Here is a 20,939-nt window from a genome sequence, read left to right on the forward strand (position 1 = left end):
GCCTCTGATTGGCCGGCCGACGTCTTGCTGGCCTCTGATTGCCAGGCAGCCGCTGGCCTCTGATTGACCGGCTGATGTCATGCTGGCCTCTGATTGGCCGGCAGCCCCAGGCCTCTGATTGGCTGGCCGACGTCATTCTGGGTTCTGATTGGCTGGAAGCCGCTGGCCTCTGATTGGCCGTCCGACGTCATGCTGGTCTCTGATTGGCCGGAAGCCGCTGGCCTCTGATTGGCCGGCAGCCGCTGGCCTCTAATTGGCCGGCCGACGTCATGTTGGCCTCTGATTGGTCGGCAGCCGCTGATTGGCCGGCCGAAGTCAAGCTCGCCTCTGATTGGCCGGCAGCCGCTGGCCTCTCATTGGCCGGCCGCCGCTGGCTTCTGATTATCCAGCCGCCGCTGGCCTCTGATTGGCCAGCAGCATGTATTGCAGCGCACGATGCAGTACCTCTGTGGCGACCGAACCCTCAGGGGCGCCACGCATGCACCCCACACACGTGCACTCCTTAAGCAGCTTCTAAATTTATGGAGCAGAACTGTAGAAGAGCATCAACCGAACATCAGGACCAATATCTGCTCCTTTGTGTAAGGATGAACAGGAGGACTGCAAAGGCCCTACAACATAACCAGAAGCACGTTACACCCAAAATTGTCAGAAGCAGACTCCATGATGGCGGTATGAGGGCCCGACGTCCTCTAATAGGACCTTACTCACAGCTCAGCACCTTGCATCTCAATTGGCATACACCTGAGAACACCAGAATTATCAGGTCCTACGTTCTCTGTACAGGTGACAGCAGGTTCACATTGAGCAAGTGATAGATGTGAAAGTCTGGAGACGCCGTGGTGAATGTTATTCAGTCTGCACCGCCACCCAGCATGATGGGCACCATGTGATAGCCAACGGCAACCTGACTGCTGTTAGGTACACGGATGAAATCCTTAGAGCCAATGTCAGAACTTACCGTGGTGCAGTGGACCCTTGGTTCCTCCTAGTGCAGGACAATACCCTTTCTCATGTGCCATACTGGGAAGGCAGTTCCTGGATGATGAAAACATTGATGAGCTCACTTTCCCCAGACCCAGGTGCAAACCTGGTACAACTTGTGTAGCTACACAGGGGTCCAAAAGGTAAGAGTGGCCACTACCACTTCCAAAACAGGTGGAATTGTCTGTGTCCACTCATGCCCAGACCTGAATCCAATTGTGAATCTTTAAATCATTATGTATCAATGCATCCAATGCCGGGGTCTGGGAGGCTGTGGTTGGTGTTACCGAAAAGGATGATTGCAACAGACTTCATGGATGGGCGGCTTATGACTGGTAGTGAACAGAAGGGCGGCTATATTAAAGGGGCCAGAGCCGTACTTATAAGCAGAGGCCCACATGACGGTGATTGGGCCAGGAGAGGAAAATAAAGTTTGAATGGGGTCTATGGGATTGGATCAATAGGGAGTGGGAGGGGATAGTAAAAGGGGGTATAAAAGGAAAGTGTGGGAAAAGGGGCCATTCCTGTGGGGAGAGCAATGGGAAAAGTCTCACCTGCACACCCTCTTTTTTCAGGGAATTTAGAGATGTCTAATGGAAATATATACAGTACAGACCAAAAGTTTGGACACACCTTCTCATTTAAAGATTTTACTGTATTTTCATGACGATGAAAATTGTACATTCACACTGAAGACATCAAAACTATGAAATAACACATGTGGAATTATATACTTAACAAAAAAGTGTGAAACAACTGAAAATATGTCTTATATTCTAGGTTCTTCAAAGTAGCCACCTTTTGCTTTGATGACTGCTTTGCATAGTCTTGGCATTCTCTTGATGAGCTTCAAGAGGTAGTCACCGGAAATGGTTTTCACTTCACAGATGTCCCCTGTCAGGTTTAATAAGTGGGATTTCTTGCCTTGTAAATGGGGTTGGGACCATCAGTTGTGTTGTGCAGAAGTCAGGTGGAGACACAGCTGATAGTCCTACTGAATAGACTGTAAGAATTTGTATTATGGCAAGAAAAAAGCAGCTAAGTTAAGAAAAACGAGTGGCCATCATTACTTTAAGAAATGAAGGTCAGTCAGTGCGAAAAATTGGGAAAACTTTGAAAGTGTCCTCAAGTGCAGTTGCAATAACCATCAAGCGCTACAAAGAAACTGGCTCACATGAGGACCGCCCCAGGAAAGGAAGACCAAGAGTCACCTCTGCTTCTGAGGATAAGTTTATCCGAGTCACCAGCCTCAGAAATCTCAGGTTAACAGCAGCTCAGATTAGAGACCAGGTCAATGCCATACAGAGTTCTAGCAGCAGACACATCTCTACAACAACTGTTAAGAGGAGACTTTGTACAGCAGGCCTTCATGGTAAAATAGCTGCTAGGAAACCACTGCTAAGGACAGGCAACAAGCAGAAGAGACTTGTTTGGGCTAAAGAACACAAGGAATGGACATTAGACCAGTGGAAAGGTGAACGGATGGACTCTACATGCCTGGTTCCCACCGTGAAGCATGGAGGAGGAGGTGTGATGGTGTGGGGGTGCTTTGTTGGTGACACTGTTGGGGATTTATTCAAAATTGAAGGCATACTGAACCAGCATGGCTACCACAGCGTCTTGCAGCGGCATGCTATTCCATCCGGTTTGCGTTTAGTTGGACCATCATTTATTTTTCAACAGGACAATGACCCCAAACACACCTCCAGGCTGTGTAAGGGCTATTTGACCAAGAAGGAGAGTGATGGGGTGCTATGCCAGATGACCTGGCCTCCGCAGTCACCAGGCCTGTACCCAATCGAGATGATTTGGGGTGAGCTGGACCGCAGAGTGAAGGCAAAAGGGCCAACAAGTGCTAAGCATCTCTGGGATCTCCTTCAAGATTGTTGGAAGACTATTTCCGGTGAGTACCTCTTGAAGCTCATCAAGAGAATGCCAAGAGTGTGCAAAGCAGTCATCAAAGCAAAAGGTGGCTACTTTGAAGAACCTCGAATATAAGACATATTTTCAGTTGTTCCACACTTTTTTGTTAAGTATATAATTCCACATGTGTTAATTCATAGTTTTGATGCCTTCAGTGTGAATGTACAATTTTCATAGTCATGAAAATACAGAAAAATCTTTAAATGAGAAGGTGTGTCCAAACTTTTGGTCTGTACTGTATATTGTTATGTTTTATGGCTCGGGCTTATGATGAAGGTTATAAATTTTTACTGAGAGTCACAGTGGCTGGGGCAGTAGGGGGTGTCTTTGGGGTTGGTGGAATTTTTTATTGGTGGGAATTTACAGAGATGGTTCCCTTCAGGATGGAATTACTAATTGGCTGATCTGGCACTTAGTGGGGCTCTGGACTGGGGTGTACTCTTGGAGCCAGTGGTGGTGTTTCCTTTACCACTGATTGTGGTGTGGTGCCCTTGAGCTTGGGGTTACGGCTGAGGGTAAAATAATTCTATGGAAAAATGCTTTGTTCTACATGTGCCGGATCTTGTAGCCCCAAGGACCTCCGCCAATTCTTTCATTGGTTATTGTTGTTTGTCAATAAATGGCCGATATGGCAAATTATATCCAAAAAAGAAAGTCTCCTGTGTATCATTTATTATAAGTTAAGTGGTATGAGACACTGCTTGGGGAGAAAGAAAATAATTAATATGAGGGATGGTTTCAGGAGAACGATTTGTGCCATACACCGTCATGATCACAGATATATTTTCTTAAATGTCAGAAATGTATTTTTTAACATTTTGATTTCTTTGATTAACAGTTCTGCACACAGAGATATTCCCCTAAGGCCACATTCACACATTCAGTATTTGGTCAGTATTTTACATCAGTATTTGTAAGTTAAAACCAGGAGTGGGTGATAAATACAGAAGTAGTCACGTGTTTCTATTATACTTTAACTCTGATTCTTCCACTCCTGGTTTTGGCTTACAGATACTGATGCAAAATACTGACCAAATACCGAATGTGTGAATGTGGCCTAGGAAAGACAAAACCTCACTTTTATTTTTGCAAATATTCAGGTTTCGGATTTTATTAACCTTTATGATTAACCAGCAGCACTGTAGTTGTTCAATAATAAAATTAATCATTAAAAATACAAAATGTGCACCCCGTGTATATCTGTATATTGTATGTATACATCTGCAAAAGTTTGGTTCCCCATCCTTCAAATTTGATATCTATCTATCTATCTATCTATCTATCTATCTATCTATCTATCTATCTATCTATCATTGTGACATTAGAATAAAAATGATGTCACAAGTGATGTGATGACATCACCGCATTCTATATCCCAGTGTTCCGTCCTAAGGGAAACCACTGCCTTACAGACTCCCAAGGGTGAGGTAGCCCCTTTTGTTTTTCGTGACAAACGAAGCAAAAATTGATTTTAAAATGGATAATTACAGAAGAGCCCAAAGAGATCGGGTTCTCAGAGAGAAGAGAGGAATAAATGAAGAGCAGGTACTATTGTTCGCTTTAGGGCGAAAAGACTTTATACTACCGGACATTGACACTGACGCCTCAAAAAAGGCGTCCAAAAGTAAAATTCTAGACAAAATGAGAAAGACCAAAAGACATGAGATCCTTACAGAGAGAAGGAAAATGGAGACCCTCACGGAGTCTCACTCTGCAGCCTCCGCTGAGCTTCAGAAGGCCATTCTTATCTCCTTGAAAAAACTCGGAGATCTGGTCCCTGAAATACGGAGGAGAATCAAAGAAGCCATCCTCAATAAGAGGAGAAACATCAGCGCAGAGTTAGAGCTGGAAGAGGTTCTCCAAGAGACACCGAGACAAGTCACATCCTCCAGATCTGAAAGTCTGGAGGCACCGAAACTACAAAGAGTGGCAGCCCAGAAGAGGATCAGGAACAGCAGAGACTGGGTTGTCCAATGTAGAAGACGTCTCATCTATGCCAACCCCATTATAAATGGGAATGGTGCATTGCGGAGGTCGAGGTCATCAGCTGAAAACATCTCCATCCCAGAGAACAAACAGCTGAGTGTTTCTCCACCAAACACATCACTGGATACAGATGGACCAGGTAAGATGGATCTGCTCAGTGTAATAAGACTGGGGGTGAGGAGGATTATACTCCTAATATTATGTACTGGCATCAATTATCACAAGTGCAGAAAAACTGTCCTTGTTGCCCATAGCAACCAATCACAATGCGGCTTTCATTGTTCCATAGAATGTTAAGAGATGGAATCTATGCTGTGATTCGTTGCTATGGGCAACAGGGACAGTTTTATTATTGGACAGTTTTGATAAATGAGAGCCCAAATATTAGACATTTCCTGCTCATTTACATAATTGTATTTAAAATTATAATATTTTCTTTTAGCTATATTTGTTAACCCCTTCTTGACCGGGTAACATTTCGTTGTTTTTTCCTTCCTCCTTCGAAAACCCATAACTATTTATTTTTTAATTTGTCTCCCAATGTAGCTGTATGTGGACTTGATTTTTTAGTGGACGAGCTGTAGTTTTGAACATTATTTATTTTAGTATTCAATGTTCTGGAAAATGGGGAAAAAGATTCAAAATGTGGTAAAATTGTGGAAAAAAAGTGATTCCGCCATTGTTTTTTTTCTAGATGTTCATTGAGTGGTAAAAATGACCTGACAAAATGATTCTCCATGTCAGTTACAACTATGATAATGCTGAACAGGCATAGGGGTTATAATTCACTGAACTGGTAGAAGAAAATTAGGAATTTTATAAAAAATAAATTGGTTTGTGTCCCTATATTCTGAGACATTATATCTTTTGGATTTTGATAGCTGGATGGAGCTGTGCGAGGACTTGATTTGTTTTTTTTTGCGTGACAAGTTGTAGCTTTTATAGATAACTTTCTCGGGTAGACAAGACATTGTGATATCTTTTATTACAATTTATTAGATGTATACTGCGCCCTCACAAAAACCCTATTCTGGTCTTTACATTTATTTTCTCCTTTCAGTGTTTACTGTTTGGGTTAATTAATGTTCCGAATGTGGTTATACTAGATATTCAAATTATTACTATTATTATTATTATTATTATTATTATTATTATTAATGAGGAAGTATTTTTTTTACATTTTATTATTTTTTTAACTTTTTTTTATTACTCCATTTCTTTAGTCTCCTTTGGGGACTTGAACCTGCGATTTTCTGATCGCTTCTACTAGACACTGTGACAGAACTGTATATAGCTAAATTAACATTCTCATATGAAATTAAGCCAGGCTGGTCTTAACAGGAGGAGGAAAAGACAGGGGCTTTCTGCAGGCTCAGGTAGTCATTTCCAATAATGTGTTCACTAAGGGGTTCAAATTTTTTATATCATCTCAGCAGATGGAATCGATAAGGCGCCCTACGACACAACGGACATGCCGGCACAAGGCCTTGATGATGCCAGTTTCCAGATTTCTGACCAAAGAGAACTGGTCCACACAGTCCAACCTATAGACTTTTCCAATCTCGAGTTCTGGAAAGTTCTTGGAAAAGGAAACTATGGAAAAGTAAGTGTCAATTTATATTTGTCCGTGTTCCCCAATGTATCCTGCACCAGATACACAGGAGAGATGTACATATTCATTACAGGATGCTCATATGTAATGATAATTGGGATAAACTAGTGAACTACTACACAGTAGTAGATGAGAGTTTGGTCTGATCTGTTGTGATTTTTCTCCAGGTTGTCTTGGCATCAGATCCAGTCAGTGAAGGACTGCTGGCCATCAAAATCATGGACAAAAGTTCTTGTGAGGACTTAATCTCTACAGAGCTAGAAGTCCTGAGAATGGCTGCCGGATGCCCCTACCTAATGACTATGCGGGCGTTTAGGGAAACACCTACGGAGTATGAAATAGCCATGGACTATATGGTCGGCGGAGACCTGTTTGGCCACATGAAAGATTCAATGATGTTTAACACAAAGACAATAAGGTAAATGTCTTGTACTGAATGTTAGTAATCCGCTGCCGGCACATTGTAGTCTTAGATCAATGGACAACGACAACAGGAGAAACTAATGATGTGAAAAGGACACGTGTGTGATCTCCTCATGTTCTCTGTATGATTGTGCATGTAACCACTGATCCATCCTTTCTACTCCACAGACTCTTTGCGGCAGAGATGGTGTGCGGACTCCAGTTCCTGCATGAACGCGGCGTCATACATAGGTAATCATTTCACCTTCATAAATCTGTCACCTGTGACTCTTTGTTGTCTCCTTACATATCTATTGTAGAAAGTTCTTTCCATGAATTGTCCTCACAATCAGTATCTGATCCTTCTCCCTGCAGTGACCTGAAGCCAGAGAACATCCTCCTTCAAGACACCGGACACATCAAAATCTCAGACTTTGGCTTAGCAGCCACGAATGTGTTTGAGGGTGACATAGTGGAATATACTACTGGCACTAAGGGTTACATAGCGCCCGAGGTAAGGAACATCTCTGTGTGATTGATGTTGATAGTAGGATTGAGGGATAATCTGATCCCAATGTATTCTGCTCATATCTAATCACAGACCGGTCCTCATAGTCTCTGTGTGTAAATCCCCTTCCCGGTATATTCAGATTCTCTCCAATCTCATGTTCCCATAGGTAATGGACGGTGAAGGATACAACCATCTGGCAGACTCCTTTTCCTTTGGCGTCATCTTATATATGATGACTGTAGGTGACTGGCCATTCTATACCAGAGGCACAATGGACGAATACCACCAGTCTCTGTATGACGACATCCCTTCTTTTCCACCTGGGATCTGCTGTCATACCATGGATATCATAAAACGGGTGAGTAAGATCAGATGGACAATGATAATAGGGGATTACAAGAAGTTATAGAAGATAAGATATGTACAGTCCATAGACATTGTGTAATAATTTATCAGTAATAATACATAATATAATGACTAATGCTTTGTTTTCATTTTCTAGCTTCTCTGCAAAACTCCATCTGCCCGATCTGCCATTACATCGTCCATCAGATCACATCCGTTTTTCTATTCTATAGACTGGAGCGATGTGGAGTCCCGCAGATCCGACCCACCATTCCCATATTACTATGTAAGTACAGCACATACAGACATCCAAAGTGTTATCACTACCCAGTAACACACTTACCCACTATACACCTTATCGCTATATCCCCCTAGTACTGTATATGCTGTATGTGAGGGGCTGATTCTCAGACGTGTATATTTCTCTTCTTCCAGCAGGAGTATTAGGCTGATAAAAATCAGCCCCATTCCAGTAACATCCAGGAATGAAGATTTACATTAATCGGATGAGACAATTACACTGGACTTTCTTATTTACCGGACTGTGACAAACCTACCGAGCTTCCACCACATAACATCCAAGTAGATTTGAGACCACACATCCAGGGATTTATTCCGATCGCCATATTTGGGGTCAGGAAGGAATTTTTTCCCTTGATATGAGGATGATCCAACAACGAGTCCTCAGGGTTATTTTTCGCCTTCCTCTGGATCAACATAGCAAGTAATTAAAGGCTGAAATTGAAGGATTTCTTTCAGCCATACTTGTTATGTCACCATCTGGACGACTCATCTACAATGTGGTGGTAAGGAGACGACTACAAGATATGGACATAAAGAAGGAAGCGGCTGCTCCTTCTCCTACTTGGCCATGTACAGACAGAAGGAAGCGGCTGCTCCTTCCTCTACCAGGCCATGGTCAGACAGAAGGAAGCGGCTGCTCCTTCTCCTACTTGGCCATGTACAGACAAAGGAGGCGGCTGCTCCTTCTCCTACTTGGTCTTGTGCAGAAAGAAGGAAGCGGCTGCTCCTTCATCTACCAGGCCATGGTCAGACAGAAGGAAGCGGCTGCTCCTTCCTCTACCAGGCCATGGTCAGACAGAAGGAAGCGGCTGCTCCTTCCTCTACCAGGCCATGGTCAGACAGAAGGAAGCGGCTGCTCCTTCACCTTCCTGACCATGGTCAGACAGAAGGCCATATGGCTAATCGCGATGCTGAAGGAATCCAGGAAAACTCCAACTATACAGATCACAAGTCACACATTCCTGCTCTTCTCCTCTCTCATGTGTGATCCAGACCTGGATGTCCAAAAGCGATAGAAGTGGCCGAGGCCTGAGGAGCGGAATCATCATCATCTGCTCCTTTCCACAGAAAGTGACTATATCTACACACTTTCTTTTTATATATTTGCATAATATTAACAACTTTTATGCATAAAAATAAATATATAAAACATCTATGTTGCTTTTGGTTATATTACTGACATGCTTTTTGGTATTTTTATTAATATCATGATAAGGTATTTTGCTGCCTTAGGCACATGACGCAAATGGCTTCCCCACCAAGAAAAGGAATAGGTGAGACTCTATGGTAACTGGACCTCTAACTTCCCCGTCTGATCCATCAGGTAACAAGCTCTGATGAGCACTTCCTTTACAATGTCAGACCCAAGAATAGTCATGGAAACTAATATAGCTTAATTATAATGGGGGCCGTTTGGTTTCAATTAATGAGATACAATAGATGCAGCTTGTAACAAAACCAATGGTTGTTCTACTGCCGTATTCCTGTGTGGCGCCATCCTCTAACAGGGGGCAGACTGTCCATAGCCTGCGTATTGCGGGAATTACCGCCAGAACATCGACCTGATTACAGCTCCTCTGCTCCTGTCCTGGGGGCAGCGTTCACATTGTCTTAAAGACACAAATGCATTTCAATGCAGAGAGGGAATGAGAACCAGGGCGCAGGCGTTGAGCGGTGTTAGTGACCCACTGACTCCGCTCACCTTTGTTCCTGTGTACTGGCTGTCAGTATGCTGAATGTTTGCTGCAGGAGGAAGGTGCCAGTTGACTGCAGGCGTTCAATAATGTCAATTTTTTTTCTTAAACTGCTCCCCCCTCAGAGAGGTAGCGTCCTAGGCGGGTGCCTACCCCTTGTCCCGGGCCTGCACTGGTGGTTCAGTTTGGATCCTCTTGCAGGAATAGTGCCATACACTATTGCAGTCAGTACAATGGAAATCATTGACTTGTCAAATTTAAAGGCTTTTTTGCGAAGAAGAGAAAAATGAAGACTGTTTACTGGGTTTTTTCAACCATAGCTGTGATTAAAGCAATGCTCCTTTGCTCATAGGGGAAATCAGTTTTATCAATCGCTTTGTTGGGGAGCTGTCCACTCCATTCTGGTCTTTCGGTCGTCCCACGTTACTTCTGACTCTCAGAATCCTACAGGATCTTATACGCGATGTGGAAGACAATTTCTCTATATAATGAGCCTTAATGTGACTCTCACAAGAATGCAAAGTGAGATTCATTCACCTCTACATCACTAGTCAGAGCTGTAGACACCAGGTTAATTTAATGAAATATCAGACCACCACTTTCAGGCCATATTCACACGTTCAGTATTTGGTCAGTATTTTACCTCAGTATTTCTAAGCCCAAACCAGGTGAGGAACAATCAGAGGAAAAGTATAATAGAAACACGTCACCATTTCTGCATTTATCACCCACTCCTGGTTTTGCCTTACACATACTGATGTAAAATACTGACCAAATACTGAATGTGTGAACGTGGCATGACATTTATTGCACTAGTCCATGTGCCGTCTGTTTTTAATAACAGTTCCGTGTCTAATCCGTGAGACTCAGAGCAGGTTCTATTCTCATTCATTTTGCAGATCAGACTCAGCCATTAAAGTCTAAGGAAATCCATGTACAACGGATGAAGCACTGAAGACTTTTCTTTTCCTTTAGTGCTCCATCAGTGTTTCATCCATTTTTAATAGATCCATTAATAGTCAATGGATAAATAAAAGTTCAGACTGTCTACCTGCTTCAGTTTTTACAAATGTATGAGGAAAAAATATATCTATACAACACGGATATAAAATGGAGACAATGCGGAGACACATGGGAGAAAAAGGTTCTGTTTTACAAGGATATAGAAATAGACAAGGATTTGTGAATGTAGCGTCCTCTGAAGAATAGGTAAAATCCATCAAGCTTAAGACAAGACAGACTGATAACTCAGTGAGGAATACAATAGAAGCTGCCTATTGAAGTCTATGGAGAGGCTCCGGACATCACTAGGTAGGCTTCATTTCTACACATGAGCTTGATGTATCATCCATTACTTTTTCTGTACATTTATTAGCATTTGTTATGTTTGTAGCATGGTATTCTACAGTTAGCATTACTAGTCGTATATGCCTTTATATATGACGCGCCCCCTGGGCCGTGTGTGTGGGAATACCCGGAGCCGGGTCTCTGTGTGATGTCAGGGGTTGTAGTCTCCGTGGCGGCAACCCGGTCCCGTGGCTCAGGGTGGTCAAACCAGTGGCGGATCTGTTTTTAATGTTGAAATGTCCGACTACGCCACCCGTGGATTGCGATCACTGAGAACCGCCGCTGCAGGGCACACCGCTGAGGCTGATGTTGTGTGCGCAGCAGGGGGTAGTATAACTCCCCACGGGAGGAGTATAGCCTCAGGGCAGCATGTGTAGATGGTGAGGGTTGTGGTGCATAGGTGCAGCAGAAATGACTCAAAGTCCATGCAGTGCAGTTCAGGGTCTTTACTGTTGGTGATGAAGGAGACCCTGCTGGGAGTACTGGCTAACATTAGAGGCCTGGTCAGTCTGTGAGCGAACAAGAATCCCCCTGGCCAGGTGGAGGTGTAGGCCTTCCCGTCTAACTGCACTCTTCCTGGCTACCTTGCTGTAGTCGTGTAGTAGCCCACGTCCCTGAGTGTACCGTGTGGTGCTCACCCGTATGGCTGGTGACTTGGGGCCTTTGGTTCCTTCCGCTCCTCGATGGCGGTGCCGGTCCCTTGCGTGTGACTGAGCCTCTGGGCTTTCTACGGCCAGAGGACCTGAAATCCCCTGCCAGGTGGTTTCTGCTGCTGGATGTGAATATCCTCACAGCCTCGGACTCCGGTGTCCGGTTCTCTGCGTCTTCTGCCAGGACGAGCTCTGCTGCTCCAGTCCCTGGCTCTCAGCTCCTGTCTCCTACAGGGCTGCTTGCTGCTCTATCCCTCTCTCTGGAACTAACTAGCTAACCTCGCCCCAGATCCAGTTTACAAAGGGTAGGTTCCTCCCCTCCCTGGACTGGGGCCGGAGGCGTTGCATGCAAATGTGCTCCTGACCAGGAAAACCCATGCTCGCTCTCAGACATGGTATTTCTACCACTGTGGCAACCAGACACCCTGGGGTGCCACATTCCCCCCTAGTAAACTTTAGTACTCCGGGACTAAACACTTTTTTTTTTTGAAAACACACATAACAGGGTATAAACAATAACACAACAATATATGTACAAGGAGTTCAATCTTGATAGGTCACGGCGCTTCCGTAACCAGATGTCCATGTCACCCAAGATGCATTTTGAGGGACCCGTCCCAAACCCTCCACGTAGGCCCTGGGGTGGCTACAGGGCATCGATGATCCGGCGTTGGACCACGTCTTCAGCCACCTCCACGGGTTTTTGTTCTGTGGTCTGGCCCAAAAGGGGCACTTAACAGGTGCAACTATTTACAAGGTACAGTTCCGGTTATTCATTGTCCATAACCTGTCCGTCCATAGACCCTGTCGGGTAACTTGAGAAACATAATCAGTATTGAGGTAACAAACAAAACATTACAACATTTGCAATATACAGGTATATATCATTTCTCCTAGATTCTCCAGCGAGCGGGCTTCTGACCTCTAGTGCTCCTTGTTGACCTAAGTAACACACTATCTGATGGTGTTCTTTCTGGGTCCCCTGTTTCCACCCCTTGTGTAGTGGGCTCGCTAGTGTCTGCACTACAGGTGTTTGGAGATGTTACGGGTCGGTTGGGCAGCTTTCTGCGTACTCTTTGGCTTACCACGGGCACGGCAGGCTCACTACTAGCAGAGGGTTGATTCTCCTGGGCTGCTGGTATGGAATCCTCTGCCTCCGGGGCCGATTGCTCTTCCAATACTACTTGCTCTTCTGTAGGCCCTTGAGGGGCTGGCTGGAGAAAGGTAAGGACGGGTACCACAATAGCATTGTTAATTTGTGTCCAGGACCGGGGAAATTCTCCGAGTACTGTACTGACCATTTCTTCCCTTTCCTCTGCGGGTTGAGGGCTATCTTGGTCTTCATCAGTGCTTTGCAGCTGCTCGGGACACTTCTTCAGGTGGTCTCTAGAGACAGTGGCTGTGGTCTCTCCTCCATCCTTACTGATAACGCATACTTTCGGGTTTTCATGACTTGAGGGCAGTACTGTGTACGGGTCTTTCTCACACTGGTCATCCAACTTATGGAGCCGCCTCTTCCTCTTCAAGACCTGCTCTCCAGGTGCCAGGGGAACAGCGGGAGCATGCTGGTTGTAAGTCCTCTCTTGCCTTTCTCTTGCTTGAGACAAACTTCTCTCAACACTCTCCTGCACTTTCCGGTACTGCTGCTGCCGTTCTGTATCCCAGTCTGCCTCTGGCGAGGTATCCTCGGGTGTCAGGACTCCCATATCCAGGTAAATTAGCAGCTTACCAGGTCTTGCTCTCATTAGGTAAGCCGGGGTGCAGTTGGTGGAATTTACTGGGATGTGGTTATACAAGTCCACCAGATCAGGCAGTTTTTCAGGACACAGACTGCGTTCTTCCAGGGGCAACATTTTCAGCAAGTCTATCACCACCTGGTTCATCTTCTCACACAATTCGTTGGTTTGGGGGTGATAGGGCGTTGTCCTTATCTTCTTGCATAGAGGTTGCAGAACTCCTGGAAGACCTCCGCTTCGAAGGCTGGACCTTGGTCAGTCAACACTTGCTCTGGATACCCGTGTGGATGGCAGAAGTGCTGCTGGAAGGCTCTAGCTGCTGTCTGAGCTGTTAAGTCCTTGACAGGGACAACCACCAGGAACTGGGAGTAGTTGATGGTGAGAGCATAGACGTACCCGGACCTACTTGGAGCCAGCTTCACATGGTCCAGGGCTACCAGTTCTAGTGGCTCCTTGGTGATGATGGGCTGCAGGGGAGTCTTCTGGCTGGCACGGTCCTTTCTTCTCAGGTTGCACGGGCCGCAGTCTCTGCACCATCTCTCAATGGCCCCTCTCATGCCTACCCAGAAGAACCGTTCACGCAACAGGAACTCCAACTTCTTCCATCCAAAGTGTCCTGCTCCGTCGTGGAATGCCTCCAGGACCATAGCCGCGTCTCGTCTCGGGACCACTACCTGCCAGGTCAGCTCATGTGTCCGGGAGTTAACAATTCTCCGGCACAGCTTCCCCTTGTAGAGAAGCAGTTTACTCTTCTCCTTCCACAGCTGTTTGGTCTCTTCCGGAGCGTCTGGGTCAAGGCAGGCATCAGCCTGTGTCAGCATCTCTTTTACCAGGCGGACGGCTGGGTCACTGTCTTGCGTCTCCGCCCAGCTGTAGTGGGGTAAGGGATTGAACGTGGCAGAGTGCTTGTCCCTTACACAGTGGGAACACTGGGTAATCTCATGACGGTGGAACGCAGGGAGTTCAATCTCTTCCAGTTCTTCTGGATCTTCCCCTCCGTCCGGCAAGTTCGGCATCCTGGACAGGGCGTCTGCGTTGGCATTTGTGCGTCCCGCTTGGTATTTGATTGTAAATTCATAGTTGGATAGGCGGGCCATCCATCTCTGCTCCAGTGCACCAAGTTTCGCAGTGTCCAGGTGTGTCAACGGGTTGTTGTCCGTGTACACGGTGAACTTGGAAGAGGCAAGGTAATGTTTAAAGCATTCTGTAACTGCCCACACCACTGCCAGGAACTCTAGCTTGAAGGAGCTATAATTTTCGGGGTTTCTCTCTGTAGCCCGGAGCTTCCTGCTGGCATAAGTGTAGCACCCCGAGGGCTCGGCTGCTACAGGGATATTGCACCTCAAACCAGAGGTGTGATATTCCACTCCCGGGTAAGGATGGAAAGTGGACCAGGGCTCGGTAGGCTGCATGCACCACACACACCCCATTTCCGAGGGACAGCTCAACGGTGCTCCCACGAGACAGAAGTGCAGGCACGACAGCATCTGTCCCTGGCTGGAGTGGGGAGCGGAAAGGACACCCAGTGGTGTAGGAGCAGATAGGGGTGGGTTTCTGGGCATAGGTAGGAGCCCATTGGTTGCTAGTCACCTGGGCTCGGGTGTCAGAAGGAGGTATATAATGTGGGCACCATCTTAGGACAGTGTTCAGTTCAGGGAGGAGGAGAAGAAGACAGGAGTTCAGCCAGAGAGGGCTGACAGGGAGCTGTGGCTCAGTCTGGGCCCAGCTCCAGAGGCAGGCCTGGAGTGGAGGCCAGAAACAGCAGAAAGAGAGAGGAGAAGGAACGGAAAGGAAAGTAAGAAAGGAACTGGAACAGAGGAGAAAGGAAGCAAGGAACACGGAGAAAGGCCCAGAGACACAAGGACAGAAGGAACCCCACATGCCCAGGAGATACAGGGTGAAGGGTTGGCAGAACAGGGTACCGGAACCCAAATTGGTGGAGGCAACAGATTCCTCAGCCAAAGACCGGAGGTTGTTACCACATCTTGGTGCGACCCCTCACTACATCCACCAGGAAGGCATACCATATAGGGTCAGGGACGCAGAGATCAGCATGCCCAGAGAAGGCCCGAGGGAACTGGACAAAGGTGGGTCACTGGTGGGGACGGCCAGAGAAAGGAAAGGAAGGGAGCCCTGTGCCACGCTCTGGAATTGCCTGGGAGTTGGTCGAGTCCCTTGCTGGTGAACGCAGCACGGCTCGGGCGGTCCCTCATGTGCACAAGTGACCAGAATAACAACCGTGAGTAAAGCTTTGGAAACTGCAATTACAAGTCTCTGTGATTCCTTGCCGCACCAGCACCATTACTACTGGGACGCTCACACCATCACTCCCATCATCCACATTAGCTGCCCTGAGGCAATACTTCTCCCGTGGGGAGTTATCCCATTCTCGGCTGCGCAAACAACATCAGCCTCAGCGGTCGGCAGCGCAGCGGCGGTCCCCACTGACCGCAATCCACGGGTGGCGTAGTCGGACATTGTTATTACTTAAGACCGCCACTGGTTTGACCACCCTGGGCACGGACCGGGTCACCGCCACACGGAGACTACAACCCCCAGCGATCCGGCTCCGGGTATCCCCTGCACAACACAGGCCCAGGGGGCGCGTCATTTACATGCGCTGAGTTCAGGCCATTAAACGAGCGTGATCGACAATATTGAAGTCATTCGACGCTTGTTTCCCGGGTTCTTTACACCGGCTGAGGAAGAATGATGGGGACAGAACAGTCACTAGTAAATCAATCTGTCCCCTTACAGTATCATTTTATTAGCAGTATATCTGCAGATTACACCAAACGATGTGCTGCTGAGAACAATGAGCTTTGTTTTGGCATAAACAATCCAATCACTCGATGAATAGGCAGCATTGTGCTCCTTAACTACAATATGCCCCATAGTGCTCCATATAGTATAATGTGCCCCATAATCCTCCATACAGTATAATGTACTCTCCATAGTTCTCAATACTGTATAATGCAGCCCTCATATAGTACAATGCACTCCCCATAGTCCTCAATACAGTACAATGCAGCCCCCATAGAGTATAATGCTGCCCCATAGAGTACATATACTACAATGCACCCCCCATAGCCCCCCAGCCTTGTGACCACCATGTTCTCAATGATGTAAAAAAATAAATACAATACTCACCTCTCCCCGTTCCCCCACTGCTCCGGTCTGTGCAGCATGTCTGCTTAGCCTCAGCAGCTCCACTGCCTGGCACACAATTAAGTGACATAAATGACACGCCCCCTGGGCCGTGGGGAGACCCGGAGCCGGGCCTGTAGATGCTGGGGGTTGTAGTCACTGTGGCAGCGACCCGGTCCGTGACCCAGGGTGGTCAAACCAGGGTAATCTATGTGTCTCAGTTATTGTAATCCAAACAAAACAGAGAAGTATAAATGCAATAAAATACAAATTTTATTCAAAAAAGTTTAAAAGACATCAAATTAAAAGTACATGGAGGAGAAGTGAAAATAGAAGATACCCACAGTGACAAAAAGTATATATAATCATGTACACATTATAGCAGCTCCAGTCATGTAAGCTATAATAAGTAGTGTTGAGCCACCCCCGTAGTGTTCGAGTTCGGTTCGGTTCGTCGAACACCCGTGTGTTCGCCGAACTGTTCGTCGAACTGTTCGTCGAACACCTTCGAACACCGTTAAAACCAATGGCAGGCAAACAAAAACACATAGAAACACATAGAAAACACCTTCAAAGGTGTCCAAAAGCTGACAAACTGCTCAGAAGACACAACTAACACATGGAAAAGTGACAAGTACATATAGTCATGCGAAAAGAAAAGAGGTGGAGGAGTAAAAGGAGGGGGAGACACAGATATAGGCATGTCATGCCCTTCTAAAATCCAAAAAGTGAGAAGCCGAGACGGCCAGTCCGCTCCTGCCCGTGCCACCTCCGTGTCGCCGGGTTTGTGCCAGAGCCGCGGTGAACCCTGACGGCCAGCCCCCCTCTCCCAATACTGGTGCCTGTCCGCTGGTGGGTCGAGAGAGCCCCCCTGTGGTGGAGGCAGCTCTAAGCTTTTTAATTTAAATTGTCCCTCTAATTTGAATGAATACACTTTAAATCCATTTACAAGGATCTATTGGAGGGCAAGTCTCATGCCAGCAGCCGCGTAATTTCAGCTCCAGTAGCGTCCACTAAAGCTGCTGCAGTTAAAAAGCTTTTATAAGGATCGAGCTCGGCTGTCCACCGCAAGGCATCCTAGTGCCAGTCCCAGCCCCTATGCCTTGGGGTGCCTCCTGATGCTCTTCACTAAGTATCCCGTGGTCCCGAAGCATTTCCTTTGAAAAATTAAGTGTCCAAACTACAGGTGGTGTAGCTTGCTTAACAGCCGGGATAATCCGCTGACTAGCAGACACTGCTACTAGGCACAAAGTATTTCCTGGGCTAGATGCAGTTAAAAATTTGTAAGTAGATACTCTCGTTGGATGCTGAGAAAGCATTCCATAGAGTCTCCTGGCACGCCATATATGATTCTCTTAAAAAGCTTGGGGTAGGGGTCTAGGGGACCCTTTTATAGCCAAAATCACGGCCCTGTATCACAATACGTCACCTAGGCTGAAGATAAATGGAACTGTAGCACCGAGGGCTCGGTTGCTACAGACGTATTGCACCTCACCCAGAGGTGTGATATCTCACTCTCAGATAAGGATGGAGTGTGGATCAGGACCCGACACCTGCATGCATTACACCACATTGCCGTGGGGCAGGGCGACCAATATGCCCCTGAGATGGGCACGACAGTCCCTGTCCCTGGCTGGAGTGGGGGGAGGGAACACTGAGGAAGGGGAACCCTGCAGTGCAGGAGCAGGGAGGAAGCAGTTCCTGGGTGCATTGAGAAGGGAGTATAAAAGGTGGGCACCATCTTAGTTCAGTGCAGAGAAGTCTGAGCAGAAGTGGCAGGGAGCAGGGGCTCTGCATGAGCTCTGCTCTGGAGGCGGGCCTAGTAACAGAGGCCCAGGCCTGCAAGAGGGAGAAGGAAGGAAGAGGAGCGGAGAAGGCTCCAGGAACGAGGAATGAAGGGATCCCAGGGGTGCGGACGGGCGAGTCGCCACCGCACGCCCGAATCCACCTGCGTGGAGGGGTCAGGCCAAAGGGGGAGACCGGTCCCCGAACTAGTGGAGGCAGGAAACGACCCTCAGCTAGAAACCGGAGGCTCTGACATTTTATGTGGCGCAGCCCCTTGCTCCACCCGCTAGGAAGGCACCACATAGGGTCAGGGAAACTGGCGCCAAGTTTACCAAGAGGAGGCCCGAGGCAGCCGGACAGAAGTGTTGGTAAGAAAGGCCAGACAAAGGACACACAAAGGGGGTCCTGTGAAGCGCTCCAAAGTTATCTGGGAGTTGTCTGAGCCCCTCACCTGGTGAGCACAGTACGACGTGGGCAGCCGTTACCTGCAGACGTGGTCTGGATAATAAGAACTGTGAGTAAAGGCCCTGAACTGCATCACTGACTCCGTGTCGTTACTGCTGCTGCCCTGCACCATCACCCCCATCCTCCGCATACACTGCCCTGAGGCTATACTCCTCCCGTGGGGAGTTATGCTACGCTCTGCTGCACCCACAACACCAGCCTTAGCGGTCTGCCCTGTAGCGGCGGTTCACTCTGACCGCAATCCACGGGTGGCGTAGTCGGACATTTAAACATCAAAACCACATAAATAGTTCCGCCACTGGTTTGACCGCCCTGAGCCACGGAACCGGATCGCCGCCACGAAGACTACAACCACCAGCATCCACCAAAAAGGGTCCGGCTCCGGGTGTCCCAAGGCCCAGGGGGTGCGTCAGAACATTTTCATCACCTTTCACAATCACCAATGGGACAAGGCAGTGATGTCCTCTGTCCCCTCTCTTATACATCCTAGTGACGGAGCACCTGCTCTCATCAATTCGCCATAACCCCAATATTAGGTGGATTGAGGTGGGAGGCACCGAGTACAAGTGCTCTCTATTTGCTGATGATGTCCTAGTATATATCACTCAATCACATATATCCATCCCTGCTGTTATGGCTGAAATAGATCACTTTGTTACATGGTCAAATTTTAAAATCAATGCAGCGAAGTCTGAGGCCCTCGATGTCTCCCTCCCTAAATCCATATAGGATTCCATCCAGTCCAACTTTCCCTTTGCCTGGCCCTCACAGGGTATCAAATACTTAGGAATTCCTATTCATAGAGACCTCTCCCATCTATGTTATCTTAATTTTGGGCCCTTTATTGAACAATTCCATACAGACCACGGTTGGCAAGTTGAAACTGTGAGATTCACTACGTGCACCACTGGTATTTTGTGGAAAAGCACATGTAAGATTCTGCAACAGTCTCTGCTGATACTCCTGCATGCGTGCATCCCTTTCTATGGCAGGAATAATTTCTGCAAATTTACTTTTGTACCGGGGATCTAACAGTGTCGCAACCCAGTAGTCAGGATTATTTCTAATTCTCACAATTCGAGGGTCATGTTGCAGGTAGTGCAGCAAGAAGGCACTCATGTGTGTTGCGTATCCAGGAGCACCAAGTCCCTGTTGTGTTGGTGGCGAGGTAACAATCATGCTTCCTTCCTCTGTCCTCTCCCCCCAACCTCGCACAACAGAAATGTGATCAAGGTCTCCCTCATCTGATGAGTCTTCCATCAGTTCGTCCTCCACTTCTTCCTGGGCTCCTGCACCTTCCTCACTAGTTTGGCTGCTACCATGCGCCCTGGTAAAATCATCTCCCCCACCCTCACATGCCTGCCGCCCTGGTGCTGCCGACCGTCTGGACCTTGCAGATGTTAGCCCTTCCGCATACAACTCCTCCTCCTCTACTTCCTCCACCTCCTCTTGTGCCACCACCTGACTCCGAATTCTGTTTAACATGTGCTCCAGCATGTAAATCACCGGAATAGTCATGCTGATAATGGCATCGTCAGCACTAAACATCTTCGTCGCCATTTCAAAACTGTGCAGAAGGGTGCATAGGTCCCTGATCTGAGACCACTCCTCCAGCGTGATTTGCCCCACCTCTGAATCTCGTTGGCCCAGGCTATACGTCAGAACGTATTGCACCAGGGCTTGTCGGTGCTGCCACAGTCGCTGCAACATGTGCAGAGTTGAATTCCACCGGGTAGGCACATCGCATTTTAGCCGGTGAAGTGGCAGGCCCAACGACTTCTGTAGAGATGTAAGTCGCTGAGCTGCGGGATGCGAACGGCGGAAGTGAGCACACAGCGACCGTGCCCTCTGCAGAAGGCCATCTAGTCTGGGATAGTGGGCTAAAAATTGCTGGACAACCAGGTTCAACACGTGAGCCATACAAGGCACGTGTGTGACATTGCCCCGGCGAAGGGCCGCACCCAGGTTTGCAGCATTGTCGCACACGGCCTTCCCTGGTTTCAGGTCCAGTGGAGACAACCATTCATGAAATTGGTTCTCCAGAGCTGA

Source organism: Phyllobates terribilis, unplaced genomic scaffold (genome assembly GCF_046119375.1).
Source record: "Phyllobates terribilis strain yellow unplaced genomic scaffold, ASM4611937v1 Scaffold_84__1_contigs__length_6523798, whole genome shotgun sequence".
In the NCBI taxonomy this organism is placed as follows: Eukaryota; Metazoa; Chordata; class Amphibia; order Anura; family Dendrobatidae; genus Phyllobates; species Phyllobates terribilis.